Genomic DNA, 7,039 nt, shown 5'->3' on the forward strand with positions numbered 1-7,039 from the left:
AAGACTGCTTCTCGCTTTGCTCTACAGTCAGCAACTGCAAGATGACCCGCCCTGAACGCGTCCCTGTGTCTCTCTCCTCACTTCCGCAGGATGAACTTCTACTCTAGACGTTAGTCAGTCGAGCGTGTTTAGTTTTCAGATGTGTACGTCTGTGGTGAAGTTGCACAGTGATTTTGTGCTAAGTCAGTCTGCTCCCTAGAAGCCCTTTCCCCGCGGGGCTCTGGCTTGGGCTCAGCAAAGCAGAAGTCTACGTGAGACCTGGAGGGAAGAAGAGAAGGCATCCTGCCCCGATGATTACACTGGTGAGATTTCGTCAGTAAGAGATGGACACGGACCCCTGGCTTGTCCTTGGCCTGTGCCACTCTGCACCCAGCCTCTTCCAGGTGGCCAGGCCAGGTGACCAACACTTGCAGGTTGCTCCCTCACAGTCCGGGCCTGGCTCCCCAGATCTTTCTGTAAGCTGCGCTGACAGCCCATGCCAGTGCTTCAGGAAGGCTGACTGAAGACTCTTCTCTGATCTGTGATTCCCATTTCAAGGCTGTACGTCCCAAGTCCTCCCACAATGGATAAGGTCCAACTGCTGTGACAAGCTCCTTACTTCCCAGCCCTCGTCAAGGCTCTGCTCCCCCGACCCGTGGGGACCAGCACAGCTTGCTGTGATAACCCCCAACCCAACCACATCCCACCTTGGACGTGGGCAAAGGATGAATTGTGATGGACTAAGATAAAGCCAAATTGTCGCTCCACCCATGAGTGGGTGGCAGCTACGTCCCTCGCCTAGAATCTAATGCGCTCGTGACCTTGGCGAGAACTGTATGTGTAATTTCAACGGTAGGCCTTAAAGATCAGCAGCAAAAGGCGAATGGTGAGCACAGGAGCATTGAGCAAAGCTCCTCCATATGACCCTGGAACGGTGGACACATGTCGTCACGCACCTGTGTAAGCCCAGGGAACGCACAGCGCAGAGAGGGAGCCTGCTGTAAACCGCGGGCTTCGGTTAGCAGTAACATGTTGACAGCAGTTCATCAGTTTAACAAATGCACCCTTATGATGCAAGATGCTAATATATAAAGTGTAATTATTATAAAGCACAAAGGATATTAATATATATTATATATTTATTGCATTATATGCAATATCATATCTTTATGAGTGTTACACAGGTGTTGATGATCGTGTGTGTGTGTGTGTATCCAGTACTGAAGAAGGAACAACCACAGGTGCGATGACTGCAGGGGGTAGCATTTAGACAGAACAACTAAGGCAACAACCAGGTCAGAGTACGAGGTGTTCCCACAACTTAGTTTCGAGAGCTATGAATTGAAAACAATTTCAACACCAGAAAATACTTTTCTTTAAAATGTATTATTGACTGAAGTAAGAATTATTCACCTAATTACTAGGATCATCAGTATTTGCACATCACCAATTCACGGAATTCTGTTATAAGGCATGATATAAACATCATCAAATGTAAAGTTTCTGCAAGACTGTGACACATGTGATTTCTCTGTGGAAGATCCCCTTAAGCCCTGAGCAGAGGATTCTCAAGGAGGAGGAGTAAGAAGACAGCTGAAATGTGCATGATGACAAAATAATAAGGGAAAAAGTTGGACAAGGTTGAATAAATTTCCCATGAGTAAATATTTCCCTTTAATAATAATTAAACTCTCACACTCTTTTTAGCTCTAAAGTCATAAAATAATTCCATTGTAACTGTTTATCTATTCACTTAATACACAACCCATTACTGATCTCCTACAATGTTCTAGGCTGTGCGTAAGGACCTCAGGATATAAATACAGGTGTATTTGTCGTTTTTAGTTACCTGTATATGCAGCCTGTGCATCTAGACCAAGAAGAAACAGGGACACGTTAATACTGAAGAATAAAGTGCATCTCAAGCAACTATTAAAACTGACAGAAATCTCAGAGCTCACCTTTACCAATGCCCTAGCTATTTCTGGAGTGCATCTTCTCTGAGCTTGGGAACATCCATCACACCTCCCACACATCTGGCGTGAGCAATTAGTCTGAGATGAGTGGCAGTGCACACTCACATAAATAGAGGCCTTCACGCTTCATTTTTAAAAGTGCTACTGTAATTTACAATGACATCATTTTAACTCTGACATCTTAATACTGTCTCCATAGGTTTGCTTTGACAATGTTTTGTTGTGTTTTGACACTGTTTGTAGTTTTATCCCAAAGCCTTAGAATTTTAATTCTTTGTTTCGCATCAGAGGCACAATGGCACGCAATTAAGATTCTTCCTGCTTTTGGACTGAAGAGGAGTACTCCAAGATGTGACTGATGATTTCACTGCCATGTGAGATAAATGTAATTCACACATATGACCCTAAAGGCTGTTCGTCCCCCCAGTTAGATGTCACTTAAAATCAGCGGTGAAAACAACAATACTGAAGCATTTGGTTTCACTTCATGTTTTAGGTTTGAAACGGAGCTCTCAGAAAGTGAAATTTGGTCAATAATGGTAATTATTTTTCCAAAGATCTGTGAGTGAAATCCTACACATGGACAAATGACGTCTTCACACACGTCCATGGTCACATGTGCTTAACACAGAGCATGTGTCCTTGAACTACTTGCGCTTGGCCTCCAGCCTTGAAACCACCAGCCGGAGGACGATGGTCCCTGTGTATGTATTTACACTCCTGATGGATTAAGCTGGATTCGCGGATGACTGCGAGGGGCCCTAAGAGTAACGACTGACTCGGTGTTTAAGTCCTGTCTATAAAGAGCTTCCATCACCCCTACATTGGCCAAGGGGGCACGTCTCATCTTTAGATTATACTGTATGTATTGAAAAGCTCCCCCTAGTGTGTGCCTGTCGTGTTGACTGTAAGTTTCCTCCTCCCATGGAAACGTGAGATCAGATCTGCTGATACTCTGCAGTGCAGTCCACACGAGACAGCCATCCCCAAGTCCTCACCTTCCCTTCTCCAAGCACAACAATCCACGCATTCTGCAATTCTTGGTGTGAGACACTTGTGTGCAGTGGGTATTTTAAGGTCTACCATCCTCAAAGATTTTTTCTGAACTTCATTGTTATATCATCACATTTTAATATTTTAAAATACCTAGTGTTATAGCATATATAGTTATATAAAATACTAAACATAAATTGCTCTCGGCTTACTGTACTAGACTGGCAAAACCTTTCTGAATACCTGTTCTGCCAGTCAGTGTTTACTAGTTTGTTACATTTAACATCACCCACAGGCTAACAAAGCGGGCCCTCTATTCTTCAGTTAAATACTGTGACATGATAAAGAGGAGGGGCCGCGAGTGGTGGCTCTATGCTGTCACCCACTGCGGGTGGACCTAGCTGGACACCAACCCCGCCCACCAGGGCACTGCCCAGCCACTGCAAAGCCGTGGGGACAGGCCATCCTACAGCCAGCATCACTTTATTTGAAATCATCTCAAATCTCTTCCCTCCACCTGTGAATAGCTAGAGCTTTGCTGGTCTGTGGCCTTCGTGGTGCTCTTGGATGTCCTAGTACACAGGCACTGCACAGTTAGACACCTGAAAGATCAAGGCGCCCTCCGTGCAGGAGGACACGGGTGACTTCCAGCGGTGACGGGGGAAGCAGCTTGACATGGCCAAGTGGGACACCCGGCACTAAACCACTGTCACTGCTGCTGCTGAAGCCTCGTGCATTACAACCACGCGTCTTACATGTGATGGAGACAGTCCTAAAGCTGTGCAGCTGTATCAAAGGAAGGTTTCAAATAATGTGTGTGCTTGTTTTTCTGCATTATAGAAGTAATCTGTTTATACAGTCTCACTGGAGCAAAGTCATACAAATCGAAACAGAGAAGATAATGTGGAAATTGTTCCTCACCCCCAGTCCCACACCCCACTCTCTAGAAGTAAGCACTGTTAACTGTTTGCTGTGTTTTCCAATCTCACTTTTTTGGTGCATTCACACTTATATGCAAACATACATAATTGTGTAATTTTTGTACTTAAGTAGATTTTAAGGCCTGCTTATGTCAAACTTCTTTTATTACCAGTGTGGTTGTCATTTTATGCCTTTAAAAATAAGATTTTTGATACTTCAAGGGACTTTGGACAGCCATGGGGTAGAAATGTGTGAAGGTCATCCATTATTATACAATAAAAATGTTGTTTTAAAAGAACTAACACTAATTAAGAAAGTAAAGAAATTCAAGCCAAATAAGATGAATTTATAGTTTTCCCAGTGTAAGCATGGGAAAGAAATTTTGATTCACAATTTTAAGCTATATTTCCATATATTTGATTTTATAAAGCCACATTCTTCATTAGAAACCTTGATATCTAATGTATACTTACAAATTTTCTTAAGCCCAATTATTATGTGTGTCTAAGTGTGTTTGTGAATTTCTGTACTCGACACTTAAGTAACAATCATTGATTTTCTACCATTCACGTGTTCATTCAAAGCACATTTATCTGGCTCTAGTCTAAAATAAGCAGAGTGCTAATCATGTATTTTCTAATCAGAAATATCTCCCAATCCGAAAGAAATATATTATGACAACATAAATTGTTCCTGTTTGGAAAACACCAATATGTGAAGGCACCATAGAAAACGTTACTTCCTAGTTCTTGCTTAATAAAGATTATACACACATATGCTATTCAAGATGGGCCAATTTAAAAGGAAATGATTTCTGAAGCATTTAGACATATGGTTTACTTGCTTTTGTTTCAAGAACAAATAATAACATTTAGGCTGGCAGACAAATATATTTTTACATAAACCAATTAATCTGGAAAATATAATTTATAGAAGCAAAACATATCTCAGTCAAATTAATAAAGGAAGTACCCAGAGCAAGGCTTGGCCATTCCCTGCACCCAGGCCAGGACGCTCTCCACCCGTCACCAAGGAGGCAGGTGGGTGGGGGGTTAGCACCCACAAGACGGTGAAACAGGAAGCCCCAGGCCTTGCGCCCACACAGAAGCACCAATTCAACAACAGAATAGGGACAAAGCCCTAAGGTAATAAGTGGACTAGTAGGGATCCTTGTGTACTGCTGATCAGGTTGTAAAGTGGGAACACTGTGGAAATGGTTCCCCAAAACACTACAAATAAACCCTCATAAGACCCAGCAACCCCACTGCCAGGCACGTAGCTGAAGAACTGACGCCAAGGTCTCAGAGAGGTGCCTGCTCTGTGCTCACTGCAGCGTGTTCACAACAGCTAAGACACAGAAACAGCTTAAATTCATGACAGATGGATGAACTGATAATACGAACACAATGGACCATCACGACTCAGCCTCAGAAGAAGGAGGAGGCTCTACCGCACGTGAGGACGTGGATGAACTTGGGAGACACCACGCTCGGTGAAGGGAGCCGGGCCTCGCAGGTCCGATACCACAGGATTCTTGCACGATGGTCGAAGCCAGAGAAACAGTCGAACAGCTGCTGCCAGGGGTGGGGCGGGGCGTGGGGAGCTGAGGGTCAGTGACGTACAGAGTCTCACTATGGGAGATGAGTCAGTGCCAGAGACCTGCTGGACGGCACTGCGGCCACAGTTAGCAATACTGTCTTGCATCCTCAAAAATGTACTAACAGGGAATATCCCACGCTAAGTGTTGTCACTGCAATTGAGAAACGAGGTACAAAAAGCGCGTAAGCCCCCTGATGCAGCTCTCCCCACGGACAAGCACTACAGGAGAGTGGGTGAGAAAGGACAGAGACACGTCCCAGAGCTGTCCGCGACACGAGGCTGCCATCTCACACCGCGGACAGGTTTGGAACCTCCTTGCACGGTGCTCTCAGTGCATGATCTGGTTTTCCAGTTAATTGAGATGTCAGTTTGAGGCAAAGAAGGCATGGTATTATGGAACTAAATATTTACTAATTGTCGACCTGAATTCTAATTTTTTTCATCTCCATCTCTCACTTTCCAGGGAAGTGGGGAAAGTGGTCCTGAAGCTGAGGACGGCAGACCCTGCCACCACAGACAACATGGACAACCACGCACGGGCCAGGCCCCGGGACACCGGGACCGGCGCTCTGAGGGGCCGTCTTCATCCTTCTCCCTGCTCACGGCAGAACCCCAGACGAGAACTGAGCAAAGAACGATCGATTTAGATTTCAGGCAGACTTTTCTAGAAAAAAACGAGCCAGAACTCTCTGGGTCTGAAAGTCAAACTACACCTCACCCCCAGACTCTCCCTCAGAGGAAGAAAGAACATCAGGCAAAGATCAGAGCCCGGCTGCCTTCCGGCAGCGCGACCTGGAGGTGAAGACGGGGCCACCGCTTCGCCTGTGAATCCAGTCCGGACCTCAGAAGGACGTAAGTTGTCACCACACAGTCCCTTTCACAAGGACAAATGCCTTCTAGGGTGCGTGGCTCCAGCCCCGTTCGCTTGGTGAAGTCTCGTCCCGGCACAGGAGGCAGCTCAAGACAGCAGGACAGTGGAGTGCAGCCCTCCTCTGACCCCGAAGGCTCCTGGCTGTGCAGAAATGTTCAGCAGGCATGTTTGCTTCTAAATATTCACACCACAGGATCACACGTACACACACACACACACACACACAGTTGGAGAGATTTCAGGAAGAAAGTATTTTTAAAGAAACAAGAAAAAATACACTAGTCTTTCTTAATGGTTCACAACAAAACATTAATGCAGGCACAGCACACTGCTCACAGCATTTCTAATAAATATTTTGAACAAATGAGTGAAGTTATTTTTTATGAGCCCATTCAAGTTTAATGAAGTTCAATCTCTCTGGAGTCTGTAAAACGCAATTTGCACAGAAAAAATACTTTTTAATGAAAACATGACCTTCCGTTTTCCTTATGGTCTGTGTCCAAACACATTTTCCATGTTTTAGGGTGTGCTTAACGACCACGTCTCAGAGGCGTGCACGCCCTGGTTAGCCGGCATCTGACAGGTACGTCTGTCTGTGGATGCACGGAGTCGGCCTCACCTGCAGCAGCGCTTGGGGCAGACCCGCCGTGTGTGGATGACAGCCTGCCTCTGTCTGGCTCTGTGATGGGCCTATCTTTCT

General features: G+C 45.2%; 1 long non-coding RNA gene across 1 annotated transcript; it reads left to right on the forward strand.

Annotated features, from left to right (window-relative positions):
- Positions 1–3,380: 3,380 nt before the first annotated feature.
- Positions 3,381–6,706, forward strand: LOC140691557 (uncharacterized). The gene is made up of 2 exons (XR_012067285.1): positions 3,381–3,897; positions 5,932–6,706. It is a non-coding gene; the product is annotated as an uncharacterized lncRNA (long non-coding RNA).
- Positions 6,707–7,039: the final 333 nt, after the last annotated feature.

Source organism: Vicugna pacos, chromosome 35 (genome assembly GCF_048564905.1).
Source record: "Vicugna pacos chromosome 35, VicPac4, whole genome shotgun sequence".
Taxonomy (NCBI): domain Eukaryota; kingdom Metazoa; phylum Chordata; class Mammalia; order Artiodactyla; family Camelidae; genus Vicugna; species Vicugna pacos.